The sequence below is a fragment of the Castanea sativa genome, chromosome 1 (assembly GCF_040712315.1).
Source record: "Castanea sativa cultivar Marrone di Chiusa Pesio chromosome 1, ASM4071231v1".
NCBI classification, from domain to species: domain Eukaryota; kingdom Viridiplantae; phylum Streptophyta; class Magnoliopsida; order Fagales; family Fagaceae; genus Castanea; species Castanea sativa.
Window position 1 is genome coordinate 87,821,571 of NC_134013.1, and position 23,457 is coordinate 87,845,027.

A 23,457-nucleotide genomic window follows, 5' to 3' on the forward strand; every position below is an offset into this window, starting at 1 on the left:
TCCCCAAGCTATGTGGTAGATACGGTCCTATTCTCAACCAAGACGACAATTTCTTACCTCTTAACCCCTTCTCTTTAAAAATTTCACGTTTAAAGCCTGTACACGCACAACTTACTATTAATTTAAAACAATCAATCAATATCAAGTTCAAGTTGTTAATTAGGCGGTTATAAGTGTAATATGGATAAAACAATCACAACAAGAGAATAATTACCCTCACAAGATGAGGAATTGTTCACGAAGTGAAAATCCAACAGTAAGACCTAGCTTAGTTCGGCAAATCCACTATGAAAAAGTTGCGATATAAGTTGACTTATAAGATCACCTGTACAAGTAACTTAACACTATGTTCAAGCTCTACTCTCTTGCTGCAACTATTGACCCAACCTCTGTCTTTAAAGTAATCCAACATCACAAGTCGATTGCTAGCTGACTGCAAAATTGATTTTTGTAGTCTCTATGATTTCCAACAACACAGGTGTAGATCTTGTGTTGGGTGATGAATTCTCCTCCCAATGATTTCACAATTGGAGAGGGTTGGAAGACAAGAATATTGAGTTCAAAGTTATTTATTTATTTATTTAGCTGTCTTCCTTCTCCTGAGTTTAGGGTTAATTTACATATAGTTATGTAGAGTTTTGGGCTAGAGTTTGTCGTTAAAAAGACAATTGGAGCAAATCTCAAAATATTTTTGTAGGAGGATTTTGGTCGATTGAGAGTTTACCGAGATTTTTTGCCTAGAGCTTGGGTGACCGAGAATGTGCTCGCACGACCATGAATTCCAATTTCACACTACCCGAACTTGTCTTTGAATTTAGCCCTCAATACCCCTTGTACATTACAAAATTAAAACTCAACATTTAAGAAAAAAAAATTTTGTCTTGAAATTAATCATCATCTAGAAATCCAAACATCTTTTTTCATCATTTTTCCGTAGTATAATATTTCCGCCACGATGAAGTGGGTCCTGCCCTGGATTGTCCATCCACAAAACAAGACATAAAATGCAGCCTAACCTCAACAACACGATTTACCACAAAGAATTGGACTAGAAATTGGGTCGATGAAGATGGAGTCAGCCTTAACCAATCCATTTTGTCCTTCTAGAAAAGTATAGTCCAGATAAACCCATAACACTTTCCTATATATAGTTACATACACACCGTTGTTTTGAACACACATTCTCAAAGCAAGAAAAAAAAAATGAAGCTCTTTACTTTGATACTTTTCTCGGCTTCCTTCTTGCTTGGTTGTAATGGCGATGTTAGCAGCCTCATCAGCTCGTCTCTTTTTGAAAGTATACTTAAACATCGAAACGATCAAGGATACAATGGATTCTACACTTACAATGCTTTCATAATTGCTGCCCAATCTTTAAGTGCCTTAGGCACAACTGGTGATGTTACTACACGTAAAAGGGAGCTTGCGGCTTTCTTTGGTCAAACCTCTCATGAGACCACAGGTTATTTACTTAATTTCAGTACTATTTCAAGTTGTGTTAAGGACCTCACAAGGTGTTTCAATTAGTCACAATTGTTGTCCCTAGAATTACTCTAATTACAACAAGTAAAAAATATTGTGTCCCCAGAATTACTCAAAGATTTATAGTTTAACAAAATGAGAATGACAAACATGCCATTATTGTAATAAGTATCTCCAATATAATATATATAATATTTAAGTGTGTGTTTGGTATCACATATTTTTCATATAATTAAGAATACTAGGTTGTACCACTGCACATCTTTAGTGTGCTAGTCACTCTACAAGTATAAGCGCTTGTGAAATGTGAGGAGCAAGGGTCGGAGTTCAAGTCTTTAAGAAGGAGTTTAACACACATATACACTTAAATTAGGTTAGAGTAAAATTTCTATTTTATATATAAAAAAAGAAGAAAAGAATACTAGGCCGTAACTTTTGCTAATATATAAAAACATACATAAGTTATGATAATGAAGTTGTCTTACCAACATAAGTGAGGTAGTCATCTAGGCTTTCCAGTTAACTCAATTGGTAAAGTTTTTTGTTATCGAATACTAGTTGTTTGTTTTAATTTGTGGGATTGGCTTAATTTTAATTGCAAAAGATGATTATATTTTGTGTAGGAGGGTGGTCTACTGCACTTGATGGACCATATGCATGGAGATATTGCTTTGTTAGGGAAGTTAACAGGCAATCCGGAGATCAATATTATGGTCAAGGACTTATCTAACTTACTTAGTAAGTCTTTAACATAATACAATTTTTTCAATTATAAGTTAGGGATGCAATTTAATTTTAATACAAACTTTCACAAATATGGTTGATATGATTTGTTGTGATTGGTACATAATAAAACTCATGTTAGAGGTGGAATTAGATGAAATTGATGTTGTTCATGTAACAACAAGTATATAGGCCAACAATTGGTAAAAATATGTGTCAATAGTATTAATATGATACACATATCAAAAATTTTGATCCTGACTTTGATCATTTAATTTACATGTTAGCAACTACAACTACGATCAAGCAGGAAAAGCCATTGGAGTCAATCTCTTAAACAATCTAGATCTTGTAGCCACAAACACCATCATATCATTCAAGACAGCCATATGGTTTTGGATGACTGCACAAGGAAACAAACCATCTAGCCAAGATGTCATCACTGGAAATTGGAGACCTTCTTCTTCTGACACTTCCGCTGGTCGAGTCTTAGGTTATGGTGTAATCACCAACATTATCAATGGTGGGATCGAATGTGGTCGTGGATGTTAGGACATATGTGATTCATGTTAGAAACATATGTCAACATTTTATACAATTGACTAATCCTTTGACAAAACACACTTTACTTGTAATTGTGTAGATTTTGGATGTGTTTAATACTTCAAGGAACAAATGTTCAAGTCCAAGTATTGAAGTCATGCAAATCTGTCCAAAGTTCAAGTATTGAAGTGCAGGATTTTAAAGCTTGATAGCTAGTATCTATCGAGATTTAAAAGAGCTGTTTCAGCCCGAGGCTTGACGACTGCTCGATAGATAGGATATCTGTCGAGATTAATGAAGTTTAGTTTTTTAGAGCTGATTTTCATCCAATCCGTGAATGTATGTTTGAGCTTTCTTTTCTCACAACCCTAAACATATATAAGAATTATTTTAAGGGCCATCACAGGTTGCATAGTTGCACAAGAGCACAATTGCACAAGTGTGAAGAAAAGTTTGACCGAAAACCTAGTTTGCCCTAGTTCTTCTTTCTCTTGAAGAAGCTGCTACGTTTGTACACCGTAGGGTTTTGTGATCAAGCAACTTCATGATCTTCTTCGTGTGATAAACAGAAGAATTTTACAGCCAATATCCTTCTCAAGTTGGTGATCAAGTCGCGCACTGGGATCCGCGCATCTTTTGGTTAGTCACGTACTAGGAGCCATGCAATACAAGGAGAGATTGTCACTACAGAACAAGTCCAATTGTGTATTGGGGTAAAGGTTCATCTGTAGGCTGGTATAAGGTATTGGGATTCCTTTACTTGTAATTGCTTGTTTTGATAATAGTGGATTCTCGGGAGTAGTAACCTTAAATCACCTAGTGGGATTTTTGCCTCGGAAATTTTCCCCATTCGTAAACAAATCACCATGTCAACTTTTTATTTTTCACTGCATTATATTTTAGTTGGTGATTTGTTTATGTTGTCACGTACATTGCATGTTAAATTGATTAATTAATAAATTTGGGTAATTAATCAATTAATTCATCACAAGGGGTCAATATTATTTTGGCCTATCAAGTGGTATTAGAGCAGGCACACTCTGATTAGGATTTAATCTTTACTGTGTGATCCATTGACCCCTGTTTGTCATGGATAGAGGACAGTTACTTTTTGTACCTCCTTTATTTGAAAGTGTGGCAAGCTATAGAGATAGGCTGGACCAAGCTGAAGGAAGCGCTGGTCAACTAGGATGATGCAAAGATCAAGGTAGCAAACTTCAATAGCAGGGCATTGAATGCTTTATTCAGTGCAGTCATAAATGAAGAGTTCAAGAAGATATCCTCCACTGAAACTGCAAAGGAAGCATGGACCATTCTCCAGACAACGTATGAGAAAACCATGGCTATCAAGGACTCAAAGCTTCAACGGCTCACTACTAGCTTCAAAGAAATTAAGATGGAGGAGAATGAGTCATTTGATGAGTTCTATGCCAGGTTTAAGGACATAGTAAACTTAGCTTTTAATCTTGGGGAAACCATTCTCGAACCCAAGATTGTGAGAAAGGTGCATAGATCTCTACTCGAGAGATTCCATGCTAAGATCACCACGATTGAGGAGTCAAAAGATATTGACAAAATTCCATTGACAGAGCTAGTTAGAAATTTGTAGACCTATGAGTTGGGTTTCTCTAGGATCGGGAAGTCAAGCATGGGCAAAAGCATGGCATTGAAAGCCAAGAGCAGCGACACGGATGAGTCTTCTGACGATGATGATTTTAAAATGTAGTCCTACATCACCCGACAGTTCAAGAAATTCATGAAAAATGCCAATGCAAAGGGCATCGACAAGACCCGTAGGCAATCAAGTTCATCTCATTGTAAGAGCCAAGACAAAGGGAAGAAGGATGCTAGGGATGGTGGTCAGTACACTGTTCCATTAGGACCTAAGTGTTTTTGGTGTCAAGGCTTCGGTTACATGAAACAAGAGTGCCCTACCTATCTCAAGTCCATTGGGAAAAGCAAAGCACTTGCTACTACCTTGAGTGACACCGAACTTGAGGATGATTCCAAAAATGAAGATGATGGAATTCTAAATGCCTTTACCGCCACTGTTAATTCTACTGAGAGGATTGTAGAAGATGTGGATGAAGAAGAAAACTTGGTAGAATCAAAGTTTGAGAAGATGGATAAGCAAGATGACATCCACACAGCCTGTGCAAAGTTATACAAGGTCTCCGAAAAGCATGAGAATTTGTATATGTTGGCCACCAAGAAGCTCAGTGATGTAGAGCTTGAGCGAGAGAAACTCTCCACAAAATTTGACGAAGCAATTCAGACCATTAAAGCATTGAGGTTTGAAAACAATTTCTTGGTTGAGAAGCTCAAGAAGCTTAAGGCAAATCTGTTCCAAGTTAGAGCTCAATTGGAGAGGACACTCAAGTGCAAAGCTTGATGAGATGCTTAGCACACAAAAATCTGCCTCCGATCGAACTAGTTTGGTGTATGATTTCTCTTCTCCTAATATTGCTTCTTCTAGTACTACTGTTTTTGTTTCTCCTGCTAATAATATTGAATCTGAGAATAATGATGCTAAAAATGTGATATCTAGTGAGAACATAGACAATGGTAAATCTATCTTAGGAGCACCCCCTAAGCTTACTATGAAAGAAATCAAAAACCCTAGGGCTAAGAAGAGTAATGCTCAAAAGTCCAAAGAGAAGAGCAGCATCTCTGTCATCATTGTGGAGTAGCTAGACACACTCAACCAAATTGCTACAAGTGGCAAACTACTCAACTGAGCAACAGCATGGTCTCTTCAAGAAACTTGAGTCAGTTTCCATCCTCTCTTGCTCCTCTTGGATATCTCCTCAAAGCCCTCATGTTCCTTATGAACTTAAACGGTTGCAATTCTTCCCCCTCTCCACCAGTTTAAGGGTTCGCCAAAAGGAAAGGTTCTTCTAAGGTGTGGAAGGAAAAAGGCTCCAAGTGATTTAGACACTTTTTCTCTCTCTCCCTCTTTTGTTTTTGTTTTTGTATTATTTGGGTGTTTTGCTCTCTTATTTTAAGATAGTCTAGTTTTTTTATGCATTGTTTTGGTTGACATGTTTTTGTTCATTTGTTTTTCAGTTTTGTTTTATTTTGCTTTCATTCATAAAAATAAAAAAATTGAAAAATCAGAAAAATACAAAAACAATGTGTGTTTGTGTACATTGGTACTTGTGTACCTTGAATGGCCAATGAAATTTTTTTTTCTAAACTTTGTATCACTTGTAGCTTAGATGACCATCTCTATGGACAACTAAGCAAGTGAACTTCGTATCTCTTGTTTGTGATGAGTAGGATTAAGTTATATTTTGTACTTAACACTCGTATTGCTCTTTTTTACGGGAAGGACTAGAAAATCCTAAGGGAAAGGCATAAATAACCATCTCACTACTGTTGCCCGCCAATCATGAAATGAAATTTGTATGCTTCGGCATAGTAAAAGTGCAATGTCAAAAAATTTAACATAATTGGGTATTTCTTTTCTTTTTATTGTATGCCAATGCATGATATGCTTAATAAAAGAAAAATAAACAAAGAAAATTAAAGCAAATAAATCAAAATGATTTAAAACATGATTGCAAGTGTGTATTCTAGGAGATGTGGGAGTTATATGTACCTCGAAGGTGATAGTCCCCATCAAGCAGTTATGATCGTGTGTGAGTTAAATTGATTTACTCATATCTCGAATTGTCATAACATAAAGACACTTATGCAATTTTGCGATATTTTTCACACACAACGTGCAATATTCTTTGCTACTTTTGATACATGTGCAAGAACAATGTGATTTGGCCATCACAAGGTTTATTTGTGTTAATATATAATGACTAAATTGTCTTAACTTGTTTTTGAAATATAAAATTAGTTAGACTTGTTTAGTGTGTGTGTGTGTGTGTGTTTTGGATCTAAATGCATGACATTTTTCTTGATTGATAGATGATTTTGAGAGCTTAAAATGTTGGTTGAATCCTTGGTTGAGTTGCATGTTTGATTGCATTCATGTCTATGTTTTTTTCTTCTTGAAAAACTCTTTTTAAAGCAATCTCGACAGCTCCTTGACACCTCTCAACAGCTAGGCTATCTATTGAGCCCTTCAGCTTCTTTTTATCGCAATCTTGATAGCTTCTAGATCTATCGAGAAAGTTTTTGTCTCCTTGATAGATGCTCGATAGCTTTTCAATCCATCGAGCTTCTTTGATATGGAAATCTCTAGACAACTCCTTGATAGCTACATCTCCCTGTTTTTAATTCTCGACAGCTCTCAATAGCTCTCGATCTATCGAGGTTTATGAGATTCCTATAAATAGGATCATTGCGATACCAAGTTCATTTCTCCCTGATCTCTCTCGACAGAATCAGTCTCATCACCTCCCAAAACCTCTCTCACTCACTCCAAACCTCATCCCCACTTAGTTTTCTGTCTCAAGATCTTCTTTCTTATCTGGTATGATGCTTTCTCACTTATTAATCATGCATTTCATATCTTTTGACCTAACTTTTTAGGATTTTAGAAAAATTTTGGGGTTTTTCAAAATTGATGGAGTTTTTGTAAAATTTTTGGGATGGGTCTTGCTTAAATGATTTTAAATCATCATGCATTGTATCACATTTGCATTATAACAATGTTTCATGCATTTTAGTGTGTGTTTACCTTGTTGCAATGCTTGTATGCTGATAGGTTTGGATTGGGCTGAACCCATAATGTTTTTACTATTTCATATCACATGCTCATACATTTTCATGTATACGTACCTTACATTCTCTATATTCTTATATATTGATTGTGATTGGTGCATTTCTGCATGTCTCTCTTTCTCCCTCTCTACTTGTTTCGGTTAGTTGCTCTATGGCACCTAGACGAAAATCTACTCCGTCCCAGAACCTTCTTCATTCAGGGGCATCTACCTCTCCTGATCCTACCCCTTCCCATGTTTGGTTCCGTGATGATAAAGCCCACAAGGACTTTTTGGAGAATTTTTCTAGATGAGACATTCATTCGGAACGCCAAATAATTTTGTCGGACTTCTCCGACACTGACCTACCCATTGTCATTCACAGTAAGGGTTAGGATTCATTATGTGACATCTTGGTCACTTGTCCAACTGTGTTTATATAGGAGTTCTACCCCAACATGCATGGATTTGATTATTTAGTACCTTTATTTGTCTTTTGCATTTGAGGTACGCTCATCATGGTCACTTCAGATATTGTATCCGACTTGCTCCATGTCCCTAGGGTAGTGCATCCTGACTACCCTGGTTGTGATTGTCTTAAGATCGTGTCTAAAGATGAGCTTATGCCCTTTTTTTGTGAGCGTCCCTCTGATTGGGGTGATCGTCAGTTCACTCCTTGTTCAACCTTTGCTAAAGGTCCTAGGTTTATTAACATGGTTATGACTTTTGTTTTGCATCCTCTCTCTCACTATAACTCCATTACAGAGCCCCATGCTCGGTTTTTGCTTTCCCTTTTAGAGCATCTCATTATAGACTTCCCCTCTCATTTCATTATTTCCCTCATTGATGTTTATAGGGATACAGTGACCCGTAATAAGCCCATCTTCCCTTTGGCTATCACGAGGATTCTACCCAATTTTTCTTTCTCCTTTCCCGTTTTCGACCACTTCCATGTCATGTGTGCTATAGACACCGCTACCGTTAAACGGAGCAAGGCGCAGCTACGTTCGAGGCGGCTCGGGATGACAATTCCTCCAACTTCTACAGCTCCATCCACATCCACTCCCTCTTCTTCTACAGGCAGTATGACTCTCAAGGACATCAGTGATGAGTTGTGTCAAGTGAACACCCATGTTGGTTGTATTGCACGATAACAGGCTGTCATGGACGACTTCGTTGCTTCTCCTCCTCCTACTCTAGAGGCTTCTAAGGATGAGAACGATGATGGTGATGGTGATGGTGATGGTGATGGTGATGGTGATGGTGATGCTACTAATGCTGAGGATGATGGTGCTAGCTCTCCCAGTGCTATCTACTTGATATACTTACCCTTTGTCACCTGTGACAAAAAGGGAGAGTAGTTTTGGATATGAAAGTAGTCATACTCATAGGGGAAGGGTTAGTATAGAAGATTTTTGTTAGGGGGAGTGTTTATATTTTTTTAGGGATGTAGTGAGGACTTATGTATCTTTTTCTTTTTATTATATTTTAGATACATTGTTCATGTACCTTAGATCTTGTGATCATGCTATGATAGCAAACCTTGTACTTGTTGATATATATACATTTGAGGTTATCATTACAGTTCTTTCACCTATCTTTACATGTGTTGTTTCTTTTCTCTCTTTATACACATGCTTCTTATATCTTGTATGCAATATTTTATTTCTGTTTCACACTAAGATGCCTTGATGAGTTTTGTTTAAAGTGTTTCAAAAATACAGGTTGTCAAAGTCTTTCTTGCCATGAACTCTTTTCTGGTAAAGTTTTTCAAGAGTTTGTGTTAGGATAGATTTTACTGTACTTAACAAGTGAGTATGAGTTGAGTGATTTATGACTTCTCTCATATGTTCATTTGTTTATTGTGATTTTGTTACGGATTGCCAAATGGGGAGATTGTTAGGACATATGTGATTCATGTTAGAAACATACGTCAACATTTTATGTAATTGGCTAATCCTTTGACAAAATGCACTTTACTTGTAATTGGGTAAATCTAGGATGTTTTTAATACTTCAAGGATCAAAGGTTTAAGTATTGAAGTGCAGGATTTTAAAGCTCGACAACTAGTATCTATCAAGGATTAAAAGAGCTGTTTCAGGCTCGATAGCTACTCGATAGATAGAATATCTATTAAGATTTATGAAGTTCAGTTTTTCAGAGCTGATTTTCATCCACTCCGTAAATGTATGTTTGGGCTTTCTTTTCTCACAACCCTAAACATATATAAAGATTATTTTAAGGGCTATCACAAGTTGCACAATTACACAAGAGTACAATTGCACAAGTGTGAAGAAAAGTGTGACCGGAAACCTAGTTTGCCGTAGTTCTTCTTTCTTTTGAAGAAGCTGCTGTGTTTGTACACCATAGGGTTTTGTGACAAAACAACATCATGATCTTCATCATTTACTGGGATCCGCACATCTTTTGGTTAGTCACGTACTGAGAGCCATGCAATACAAGGAGAGATTATCACTACAGAACAAGTCCAATTGTGTATTGGGGTAAGGGTTCAACTCTAGGTTGGTATAAGGTACTAGGATTCCTTTACTTGTAATTGCTTGTTTTGATAATAGTGGATTCTCGAGAGTGATGATCTTAAAATCACCCGGTGGAGTTTTTGCCTCGAAGGTTTTCTCCATTCGTAAACAAATCACTATGTCAACTTTATATTTTTCACTGCATTATATTTTAGTTGGTGATTTCTTTGTGCTACCACGTACATTGCATGCTAAATTGATTAATTAATAAACTTGGATAATTAATCAATTAATTCATCATAAGGAGTCAATACAATTTTGGCCTATCAATGGATATAATGATAATGTGGTTAATAGGATTGGTTTCTATAAGAGCTACTCTGACATATTGGGAGTAGGTTATGGGAACAACTTAGATTGCTATAATCAAAGGTCTTTTGCCTAAATAGCTCTGGTCCAGAGCAAGAAAATGGTCAGCCAAGTACAATAAGAAGACCATATAAATGTATGATCATGAATCGGAGGTTTTCTTATTCAATGAGAAATCTCTAAACTTATACATAAATAAAGAAGAATTATATAAATTTGAGTTATATAATACATACTTCTCATCTAAGAAATCATATACTCATTTGGGTATGCACATGGCATTCGTTCTCATCTAGGGAGTATATGCTTAAACACGTAAAACAAATCTAAGAGCTATATATATTCAGTATCACCCCCCAAAAAAAATGTTTATATTGAAGGGCACTTTTTTACAGGGCTGACTCTAGTCTTTGGTAACTTAGGCTATTTTCTAAGGCTTTTGGTAGAAAAAGATCCAAAGTTGTATGTAAATAATTGGTTTTAGGTTTTACCCCCAAAATATAATTAGAAGAATATAGATGGGCTATATATATGTACTGGATCCGCAACCCAAAGAAGGCACCAAAATTGCGGGTCGATAGATATTTAATCCAATTGAAAATTTAAATTTTTTCACAAACAATAAAATGTTAAGTGCATCCAGTAATCATTTACCATAAATTTTTCCTATTGGGTTGTGTCTTCAATTTTGGGAAACTAAATTGTAATCTAAAATGTATTAATGAGACAACTGGATTGGAGGGACATTGCATTGAAATATCAAAAGAATCCCAGGGCTACCAAGAGAGAGCCTTAGGAAACCCTAAAGTATTCATAGGGTGACTAGAGTGGAGACTCTAAAACACTCTAATTTGCATTAAGCAAAAAATTAGACTAAAATATAAGAAAATTGTCAAAAATATATAAAATTGGGAAAATTACAAATTCAAATCCTATGAACTCTAGAAGATTGTCACAAAACAAGGAAAAAAAAAATAGTCTTATGGAAGATGTCTTCCCTCCTCTCATAGAAGGTGTGGACCTTATACCATGGGTCTCATACTAAGGTTTACATCTCTTGTGAGAAGAATGATTTTTCCCATAAAAATGAATAATTTCTTTCAAAACATACCAAAATGAAGGAATTGAGAGTTTTAATGAATTTTTTAACCATAAATAGCAAAAACACCTATTAAAAGCCTAAATGAATGAATTTGGTGGCAAAGTAGCATAAGTCATGGTCATGAGTTCCTCATAGAAATTCCGTTCAAGTCACCAAATTTTATGCAATTCGATCTTTTTTTATTTTATAAATTTGTTGCATGTTGACTTTTGTCTGTCTTTTTTTTCAAAGAAACTGTATTCTATCCATTATACACCATCAATGATGATCGATAAGAGCATTCACATTGGGAATGACATATGCCATATGTTGGTTCAATTTAGCATAAAAGCCCAAAACCCCCTCATACCATCTGGACTTGTAAAATCTGAGTATTGCAAAAAAATTTGCAATTGTGTTACAGTACGATTCTAAATGTAGAATCGCACTGTAGCTCAATTGTAAAATAAAAATAAAAATATTTTATTCCTTTTCACTGTTTGCTTTATCAACTCCTCTCTGTCTCACCAGTCAATCTCATCTCCTTTTTTTTTTTTTTAAAGTTCTGATTCTCTCATTCAATCCCTCCCCCTCTTCCCTTTCTTTTTTCTCTCTCTCTCTCTCTCTCTCTCTCTCTCTCTCTCTCTCTCTCTCTCTCTCTATTTTTCCCTTAAATCAAGCCTTTGTGGTTCTCATGCATTGGTGGAGCTCATGAGTTTGATCTGGTGGCAAATGTGGTAGATCAGGGCGATGTCGAGGTGGTTGGAACTATCTTGGTAGAAACTCTTTCTTCTCTCTCTCTCGTTCTATGAGATTTTTTTTATGGGGTTTTGGGGTTTGTTATGGTTGTGGGGGTTGTGTGTGGGTCAGATGGTGGATTTGGATGCTGTGGGTCATGTGGTGGGTTTGGAGGCGTGAAGGAGGTGGTGGATTTGGATGTTGTTCGTCAGGTGGTGGCTATGTGGTGGGTCATGTAATGGAGGTTATGGGCTATGTGGGCTGTGTGGTGGAGGTTATGGGTCGTGTTGTGGTGTGGGTTGATTTCAACGTGTATGATTTTGGTGGGCAACGACGTGGTCAGTGGGTGTAGTGGTGTAGGTTTGGTGGTGCAGTGGTGGGGTCTGGGTGCTGTGGCTTGGGCAGGTGGTTGCATGGCTTGGGTCTCATGGGTTGGTGGAGCTCATTTTTTGTCTTTCTCTCTCCCCTTGAATCAAGACTCTGTGAATCTCATGGGTTGGTGGAGCTCATGGGTTTGATGTGGCAGATCAGGGTGGTGGTTGTGTTGTTGATGGTGGATCGAGGTGGTGCTGTGGTGGTGGATTAGTGGGTAGTGATGGGAAAGTTTTGGGTGTGTTGTATGTTGGAAAATTTAGACCCCGGTTGATAGACTTAACAAGTTTTAAACCCAACTTGTTAATTAGATTTATTATGCATAAAACTTGTTAAAACAAATAAATATCAATATCATGTCAAAACTAAGTGCAGCGGAAAAGTAAATAAGACAAGATATAATAACCTAGGAAAACTAATGAAACCAACCAATTTCATCGTAAAAAACCTAGGGGGAAATCTTCCCGAAGAGCATTTCACTATAGTAAAGAGAAGTATCAGATATAGTACAAAACCTTTGTCCCTAGACTCTACAATCCCCGTAGATGAACTCACAACAGAAACCTTTTACGGCTTCGGAACCTCTGAACTCTTCAATATATGAACGCCACCCTTTGATGCACGGATCCCAGTACGTGACTAATTCCTTTGCATGAATCCCAATACATGACTCACTCACCAACTTGAGAAAGAAGAATGTTGGCTGCAAAGTTCTTCATTTCATCAAAATGAAGATCAAGAAGCACTTGGTTACAAAACCGTAAGGCGCAAAGACGCAATAGCTTTTTTTTGAGAGAATAAGGTTTCGGTCACCTTTTGCATATGTTCTCCTTATAGTCTCTTATGTGACGGCCTCTAAAATAAGCCTTATATATGTCTAGGGTTGTGAGAAAAGAAACCCTACTCAAATACAAAGGCCAAGCCCAAAAATCAAATCTGAAAATTTTGATTCTCGTAACCTTGATAGATACCTCGATAGATAGTATCTGTCGAGCCTCATTAAACCCCGATAGATAGCTATCTGTCGAGCAGGTGTCCAGTAGGTGTCCAGCTATTTGTCCAGCTTTAGTAAACACATTTTTTTCACTTGTTTCTTGGTCCAATTTTCATGGCTTTAATACTAGACTTGAATAACATGTTCTTTGAAGTATTAAATATATCCTAGATCTACCCAAATACAAGTAAAGTGCGTTTTGTCAAAGGATTAGCCAATTACATAAATGAAAATGGCATATGTTCTAAACAAGTGAAACACATATGTCCTAACATTGTAAAATTAGAGAGAGACAAAAAAATATTTTATTGTGAAGACATATTATTTTAATGTGTTGTATATGAAAATAAAAGTTAGAATGTTGGGTGTATTGTAAAATGGTACTGTATAATTGATAAAGTAGGTTTTTGGGATGGTAAAATAGGATAGGATGACATTCTCGGATGGGAATGCTCTAAGAACCCAAAATTAATTTCCTCCTAATGTCAAAACCATCATCGTCATCATTAAATCCATTTTCATCAAACTCATTGAACTCATTAACACGTGGCCCCCTAGTAGGAGGCGGTATATCTTGTACCCAGCATATATGCCGGGTGTAGGATATACAAAATCCCCTAGTAGCCTTATGACCCAATTTTGGTTTTTGGCAAAAAAATCAAAAGCATCGAATTGAGCTTTTGGTGACCCGTGCATTGCTGTTTGTCAAAGAGAAATCTCTTCAAAAAAAAAAAAAAATCTAGTATCTTCATCAAACTCATCCAACTCATTAACACATGGTCCCCTAGCAGTCTTCATGACCCAATTTTCATTATTGGCAAAAAAAATCAAAAGCACTGAATTGACCTTTTGGTGACCCTTGCCTTTCTGCTTATCAAAGAGAAATCTCTTCAAAAAAAAGAAATCTAGTACCTCTATAAAAAAAAGTACAATTTTTACCGCAACTCTTCAAATAGCTGATTGTGATTAGTAGAAAAAAAAATAGTAAATTTATATAAAAGTGATAGATAAACAATCATAATTTACCACATAAGAGATTTGTGGAAACAATTATGAGTTTATTTGTGGTGATAGGAACAACTCTAATCTCTTCTCATTTTTAATCATTTTTCATTGGTTGTCTAATATTTCATACACAATGAAGTGGGTCCTACCATGGATGGTCTATCCACAAAAGAAGACATGGAAGATGGACTAGACTTTGTTTGGTACATAAACTTAAACACATGTTTTCAGTTTTTAAATAATATTACACGTATTTTTATACACTTTTTTACCCACACATATTTCTAAAAAAAACTGAAAATTGTTATCTAAACACACGTACCAAACGGGCCTTAATCTTAAAAACATTATTTTCCACAACAAAATGGAATACAAATCCGTATATGATCATTGAAGATGATGTCAGGCTCAGCCAACCCATTTTGACTAGCTAGAATAGCAGTCAAGATAAGCCCATAACACTTTCCGATATATATAGGTACATACTCACCATTGTTTTGCACAAACACTCAAAAAAATGAAGCTCTTTTCTTTGCTACTTTTCTTAGCTTTCTTGCTTGGAACCTCAGCAGAACAATGTGGAAGACAAGCTAGGGGTGCTGCGTGTGCGAACAACTTATGTTGTAGCCAGTTTGGATGGTGTGGCAACACATCTGAGCCAGTGTTCTTCTCCTACAACTACTACTTCATCTCCTAAACCTAGTGGTGGTGGTGGTGGCGATGTTGGCAGCCTTATCAGTGCGTCTCTTTTTGATCAAATGCTTAAATGTAGGAACGATCCAAGATGTAAAAGTAATGGATTCTACACTTACAATGCTTTCATTGCTGCTGCTCGATCTTTCAATGGCTTTGGCACAACTGGTGATGTTACTACACGTAAAAGAGAGCTTGCGGCTTTCTTAGCTCAATCCTCTCATGAGACCACAGGTTAGTTCCAATAAAATATAAAAATAATATCAGTGGTAAACGCATTCGAGGGAAAAATAGGCCATATCAAGTGAAAAATACCTTATTATCACTAACATTATTGTACTGTATATCTCCCATATAATAAATAAGTGTATGTTTATTGTTTAGTGTAACTATTTTTACTTAAAAAAATAGTAAGATTGTATGAAATACAACTATATACATAAAAATAAATGTGACTTCAAAAAATTATACCAGGCCCGTAGTTTTTGTAGTGGACTAACTCTAAAATTTACAATCAGGCCCGTAGTTTTTTTTTTTTTGATTGACTTAATTTTAATTGCAAAAGGTGATTATATTTTGTCACTTTTGTGTAGGAGGATGGGCAACTGCACCAGATAGCCCACATGCATGGGGATCTTGTTTTGTTATGAAAAATAACAAGCAAACCAATTGTACCTCAACATCTTGGCCATGTGTTTTTGGAAAACAATATCATGGCCGGGGACCTATCCAACTCACTCAGTAAGTTTTTAAAATCATAAATTTGTTAATAAGTTACAGAAGCAATTTCTTTTAAAAATATTGATATCATTTAATATAATTAGTGTATAATAAAGTGGTGTCAGTGATGGACTTAAGTGTTATTGATATGATCCAATAACAACAAATCATGTTAATGTTGTGAAAAATGTTGTGTCAGATGACTTTTGTAACCAAAGAATTTGACCCTAACTTTGATGGTTCATCAACTTTTATCAGCAACTACAACTATGGGCAAGCAGGTAAAGCCATTGGAGCTGATCTCATAAACAATCCAGATCTTGTAGCCACAAACCCCACCATATCGTTTAAGACAGCCATATGGTTTTGGATGACACCGCAAGCAAACAAGCCATCTAGCCACGATGTGATCATTGGAAATTGGAGACCCTCTGCTGCTGACACATCAGCTGGTCGAGTTCCAAGCTATGGTGTAATCACCAACATTATCAATGATGGCCTTGAATGTGGCCATGGCTCTGATGATAGGGTGGCTAATAGGATTGGGTTTTATAAGAGGTACTGTGACACATTGGGGGTAAGCTATCGGAACAACTTAGATTGCTATAATCAAAAGCCCTTTGCCTAAATAGCTTTGGTCCAAGGCAAAAATATGTTTAGCCAACTACAATAAGGAGACAATATAAACAAATAAATTGGTGATTTTGTTGTTCCATAAGAGATCTCTAAAGCCTAAAAATAAATAAAGAAGAATTATATAAATTTGAGTACTGTTAATTAATATTGTAGCTAGCTTTACCAAACTGTACGTCCGATTTTATATCACTTTCTAAATTCTAAATTATTCATTACTTTGTTGGCTACTTTGGGTACCAATCTGCATGGCTGCCCTAGCAGATGTCTACTTCCAAGTGAAACGAAGTATCACTCAAAAAATCGTTATGCTTGACAAGATATGAGCAAATAAGTGATCAAATTAAGGTTATTTTCCAGCAACACCTTTCAAACAATTTTGAACACTTTTGAATTATGATTATTTTTAACTATCCAAAATACTTCAATTATATATCCACGGATGACATTAGCCAAACTCTTCAAAATTTACATGCTCTACTTATATGGAGAAACAGTACTGTCATGCATGTGTAATTGCCAAGTGCCAACTCAATATGAAATCGGATCTTTAAGAAGCAATCTTACTTGAACTTACATTTTAAAGCTTTGAGTTCAAAAATTACTCTAATATAATATTTCTACTAGTGGGTAGTTTTTCACCCTTAAAATACAGATACAATGTTTTCGGACTAAATCACTCCCAGTTCAATGATATCCCAAGAGATGCGCAGATATTTTACAATTTTTTTTTTTGAAATAATTTTTTTATATTAAGACTTACATATAATATTCATTTTGTTGTACATTATTTATGTTTGCCCACAATATTGCCCACATATAATATTTTCATTTTTTTTTTCTATTGTAAATTTTCTATTATTAAGTGGATTATAAATATTTAAAATAGTAATTAGTATTTAGAGTATAGATGGTGGAGTGAATTATCTTTATCTCTTTTCTAAAAAAATTCTTTTTCTATGGTACTTTAATTTCAAGAAATCAAGTACTGCGTAATTTTTTTTTTTCTTTTGTTCATTTTATATTATTAAGTGGATTCTAAATATTAAAGATAGTAATTAGTATTTAGAGTGTGGACTATTGAGTGATTTTTTTTTCTTTTTGTATGGTACTTTACTTTCAAGATGATGGAGTGATTTATCTTTATATATATATATATATATATATATATATATTTTTTTTTTTTTTTTTTTTTTTTTGAGAAATAATTACAATATGCTGCTAACCCCGTAGTTTGAACCCTTTTCCCCCTAGACCCCCAAGCACTTTGTACATGAGGAGGTGCCAATTCAACTACAAGGCCTTTGGTTTTTTTTTTTCTTTTTGTATGGTACTTTACTTTGAAAAAAATAAAGTATTGGGCAATTTTTTTTTTTTTACTTTTGTAAATTTTATATTATTAATGGAATTATAAATATTTAAGACAGTAATTAGTATTTAGAATGTGGATTGTGGAGTAATTTATTTTCATTTTTTTCTTTTTCTTTTTGTGTGGTACTTTAATTTCAAAAAATAAGGTACGGGGTAAATTTTTTTCACTTTTTTTTTTCTTTTTTAAATTTAGTGTGGACTGTGGAGGGATTTTTATTATTTTTATTTTTATTTTTTGTATGGTACTTTACTTTCAAGAAATAAAGTACCGGGATTTTTTTTCTTTTGTAAGTTTTATATTATTAAGTGAATTATAAATATTTAAGATAGTAATTAGTATTTAGAATGTGGACTGTGGAGTGATTTATCTTTATCTTTTTTTTTCTTTTTGTATGGTACTTTATTTTCAAAAAATCAAGTACTGGGTAATTTTTTTTTCACTTTTTTTCTTTTGTAAATTTTATATTATTAAGTGGACTATAAATATTTAAGATAATCATTAGTATTTAGAGTGTGGACCATGGAGTGATTTTTCTTTATTTTTTTTTTTATATATATGGACTTTACTTTCAGAAATAAAGTACTAGGAATTTTTTTTTCTTTTGTAAATTTTATATTATTAAGTGAATTATAAATATTTAAGATAGTTATTATTATTTAGAGTGTGGGCTTTGGAATGATTTCTCTTTATCTTTTTATCTTTTTTTTTTTTTCTTTTTGTATGGTACTTTACTTTCCAGAAATGAAGTGCTAGGTAAATTTCTTTTGTAAATTTTATATTATTAAGTGGATTATGAATATTTAAGTTAGTAATTAGTTTTTAGAGTATGGACTATGGAGTGATTTATATATATATATATATATATATATATATATATATATATATAATTTTTTTCTTTTCTTTCTGTATGGTACTTACTTTCAAGAAATAAAGTACTGGGTAAACTTTTTTTTTTTAAATTTTATATTATTAAGTGAATTATAAATATTTAAGATAGTTATTAGAGCATCCACATCAGTGTATCTAAAATTATGTATAATAAAAAAATTTTTCAATTTTACACATTTTGAGTTACATCAGTGTATCTAAAACTGGGTAAAAATGTGGAAACTCATCCACGAGCTACAGTACCGTGTAAATATACACGGTTACTGTAGCTCGGCTAAACAATATTTTATCATTTTTTTTTCGCTCCTTTTTTTCTCTCTCTGATCCGTTCTCAACAGACTCCATCATTTTCTCAACACAGAATACAGAGATATACTTTGCTCAAAAAAAAAAAAAAACACAGACATACACAAACAACCACAGATCGGTGCTTGACTTGTAGATCGGTTCTTGACTGGTCGGAGCTCGTGGGTCTTGCCGTGGATCGGATCTGGCGGACGCTGGATCGGAGCTCGGATCGGCGATCGGAGCTGGCGGATCGGCGATCGGAGCGCTGGATCGGAGCTCGCGATCGCGCTCGGAGCGTTGGATCGGAGCTCGGATCGCGCTCCGAGCGCTGGATCGGAGCTCGGATCGCGCTCGGAGCGCTGGATCGGAGCTCGGATCGCGCTCGGAGCGCTGGATCGGAGCTCCGATCGCGCTCGGCGCGCTGGATCGGAGCTCGGATCGCGCTCCGAGCGCTGGATCGGAGCTCGCGATCGCGCTCCGAGCGCTGGATCGGAGCTCGCGATCGCGCTCCGAGCGCTGGATCGGAGCTCCGATCGCGCTCGGACCGCTGGATCGGAGCTCCGATCGAGCGTTGATCTGGGTAGAGAGAGTGAGAGAGATGATCTGGGTAGAGAGAGTGAGAAATGAAGAGAAGAAATGAAGAGAAGGAGAGAGAGAGAGAGAGAGAGAGAGAGAGAGAGAAAATAATCAGAACTGAAGAAGAGAAGAAATGAAATAAGGACGCAGAAATGAAATAAGGACGCGCGTAGGTTAGTTGAGGAAATTAATAAAAAAAGTGAAAAAATTATTATTTAATTAATAGAGGGAGTAGGATAGATAAACTGATGTGGGTAATTTGTAAAAGTGAATGTGTAAAATTTTAAAAGTGGGTTTTTTGTGTAAAATAGAGGAAATTTTTACGTAGACTGATGTGTTTGCTCTTAGTATTTAGAGTGTGGACTGTAGAATGATTTATTTTTATCCTTTTTTTTTTCCCTCTTTGTATGATACTTTAGTTTGAAGAAATCAAGTACTGGGTATTTTGTTTTTATAATTTTTTTTCTTTTTTAAATTTTATATTATTGAGTGAATTATAAATATTTAAGATAGTTATTATTACTTAGATTGTGGACTGTGAAATGATTTATCTTTTTTTTTTTTTTTTTTTGTATAGTGCTTTAGTTTCAAGAAATAAAGTACTGGGCAATTTTTTTTGTCAAAAATGCAAAACTGACCTATTAACTTTTACATTTTTTCATTTCAGTCTTCTAACTTTCAATTTTATCAATTCAGTTTTCTATCTTTCAATTTTTGTCAATTCAAGGTTTCGTTACAACTTAGTTAGTAGCTACCATTAGAACCCTTGAAACGACGCCGTTTTGTAGAAATTTTTTTTTAATAAATTTGGAATTAAAAGAAAATAAGAAAAATTTGGGAAAAAAAATTAAGGTGAACAACATTGTACACTTCTAAACACGGCAACCTTTAATAGCTGCATTAAACTCAATCAATTCAATGCTTTTTAGTTTCTTTTTACATTTTCATATTGCTTTCAAACCCTAAGCTTCAAAAGCTCAATAATTTACTATTTATTTAAAAAATTGAATTTTGAATCTAATAAGATACTTAAGCAATAAATAAGAAATTAAACCAAAGATTATTGAAGAAGAAATGGCTATTATCGCCACTCCATTCTGATAGCTACTTCGGCCAGATTCCGGTGGCCGGAGATGATACAACAGAGAAAACAAAAGCTCTCGGATAAAGAATAAGTGTGTTTGTGAACCTAAATTTTTGAAATATTTATTTAAAAAAAAGTGAAAGCCATATTGTATTTAAGCTCGAATTCACTAACAGTAGAGAGGTAACCAAATCCTTAATTAAATATTTTTTTCAAAACTTTCTTGAGAAAGCAAAAGAAAATATATTTTTTCCAGAGAAACAAACAGTCCCGTATCAAATTTGAGAGAGAGAGAGACAGAGAGAGAGAGAGGAAGTAATTACCTCAGAATCAGAAACGTAAGGAGAACTGTAATCAGGATCAGAATCAGAATCAGAATGAGATGGTAATTCTTTTTGTTTGAATTTATTTTGTTAAGTGATTAAAGGTTGTTCTTTGTTTTGTTTTGTTTTGATTCAAGGGAAGGGAAACGTCGTTCCCCTAAATGTTTTTTTTTTTTTTTTTTCATGTTCAGATTTTTTTTTTATTTTAATTCCGAATTTATATTAAAAAAAATCTACAAAACAGCGTCGTTTCAGGGGTTCTAACAGCAGCCACTAACTGAGTTGTAGCAAAGCCCTGAATTGACAAAAATTGAAAGTTAGAGGGCTGAATTGACAAAACTGAAAGTTAGAGGACTAAAATGAAAAACGGTGAAAGTTAGAGGGTCAGTTTTGCATTTTTTTCTTTTTTTTCTTTTTTTTTCAGAGACTTCATGTGAGAGTGTATGAGGTCCCATTATGTGACACTCTAATGTTGCATTTAGCCTTTTTTTACCCTTTTCATTAGGTTTTTTTACTGTTATCCAATAGATCATAGCAACTTTTTTTTTGCTATTTTATAAATTTAGTATTTTTTACCTCTTTTTATTATTTTTTTTACTGTTACCCAATAAATAATAATAACTTATTTTTACTATTATATAAATTAGCATTTTTTATAACCTAAGCCCAGTTATTACTTTACATATTATGGCCCAAGCCTGACCCTTTTCACGTGTAAATCAAAGTCAAAACTCTTATCTACTTACAAACTCTCTTTCTCCTCCTCCACATATAGATGATACTTTTAGAAATTCATTTAGTCTTTTTTTTTTTTTTTACCTCTTTCATTAAGTTCTTTTTACTATTACCCAAAAGCTTACATTAACTTATTTTACTGTTATCTCATTAATTGACTAAGTTTACACCACACCTTTCTCTATTCTTCATGGCTTTTAGCATACTCATCGTTTTAGTCATTTAAAAAAAAAAAAAGAAGCAAAAAACAATAATAATTTAGGACTAATAGTAATAACTAACCAGATAAGGCCCTAAAAAAAGATAGAGAGACACAAAAGTGTTGTGGATTATTAAATAAAACGCACTGTTTTACTATATATTACCAAAATAAAAGACCTGAGATTGACAAAACATTTGAAAGAGAGAGAAAGAGGAATCTAAGGGGTCACCACCTCTGTTATACAGACCTCCCACTATTATCAAGACGCCAAAACCCTTACGGGTATTTTTTTTTCTTTTTTCTTTTTAAAATTAGTGGCTTAAATGTCTTCAAAAAAAAAAAAAAATCGTGGCTTAAATACAATTTACGTTTGGGTAATTTAGTTGGATAGTTTTTGTTTTTAGTATATAAGTAGAAAGAATATTTGGTGCATAATATAAAACCATATTCTACCATAGTTTAATTTTAAATCGTGTATAAGATACATGCATACACACTTGCCCACATCATATCTTAATGTCACACTATCGATGAGTAGAAGATGGTGAGAGAGTTTAGCATACTTTCATTTCATTGCATGAAATATGTGAATACAACACAAATTGGTCAGTTTTCATGGTCCCGTTACTCTTTTACATTTATATTTGGTTTCATGATTTTTTTAAATATTAATCTTACCTTGGGAAGGCTTCAAATATGCAATGAAACTACTAAACTAATTTTTAATATCTCAAAATTTATATGTTTCTTTACTCAAATTTAGTTTACCTTTTACTTATAATATATATAAAACATTCTCCAAAACCTTCTTATATAAGATATCAAAAAATTGTCCATGCATCGCACAGACAACTTACTAGTTATGTTTAATTAATGAAGTCACCTTTTTTATTTTATATATATATATATATATATATATATATTTGTTTAAAAAATAACAAGTCAACTTTTTTCTTTTATATATATTTTTTTGTTTAAAAAATAAGTGGTGTTTAGCTGCTGAGAAATTGTTGGAAAATGAATAATTTGATAGATAAAAGCGTTTTACGTTGGTGCTTTCAACTTTCTGAAGCAGAATGCATGGTGAAAAAAAAAGGTCAAATTTGCTATATGAGTTTTATAATTAATAGCTGGTGGAAGATCAAATGTTAGAAATTATACGGTGAACCATGAGAAGAAATAGAAATTATAATGGCTTAAAGTCACGAATAAATTCGCTGTTTTTAAAGACAATCTCAGCATCCACATACAAGTTGCTAAAATGTAATTGATGGATTTGTTTTGGATTGTAAGCTCCAGTTATCTCAATTGATGTTAAAATAACATTATTAGTAACGCGATGTATTATACCATATTGTATATACTAGAGTGGATGCAGAAGGGAAAGTATAGAATAAGAACATCAAGAACAAGAGGGTTACGTGGTTTAGCCTTGTCAGCTTACATCCATGGAGGAATCCCTTAAGGGTTACATCTTTATTGTATAAAAGTGTAGTAC

At 34.4% G+C, this 23,457-nt stretch overlaps 1 pseudogene; it reads left to right on the forward strand.

Annotated features, from left to right (window-relative positions):
* Positions 1-1,203: 1,203 nt before the first annotated feature.
* LOC142636422 (endochitinase-like) lies at positions 1,204-16,486 on the forward strand (annotated as a pseudogene).
* The last annotated feature ends 6,971 nt before the right edge of the window (positions 16,487-23,457 follow it).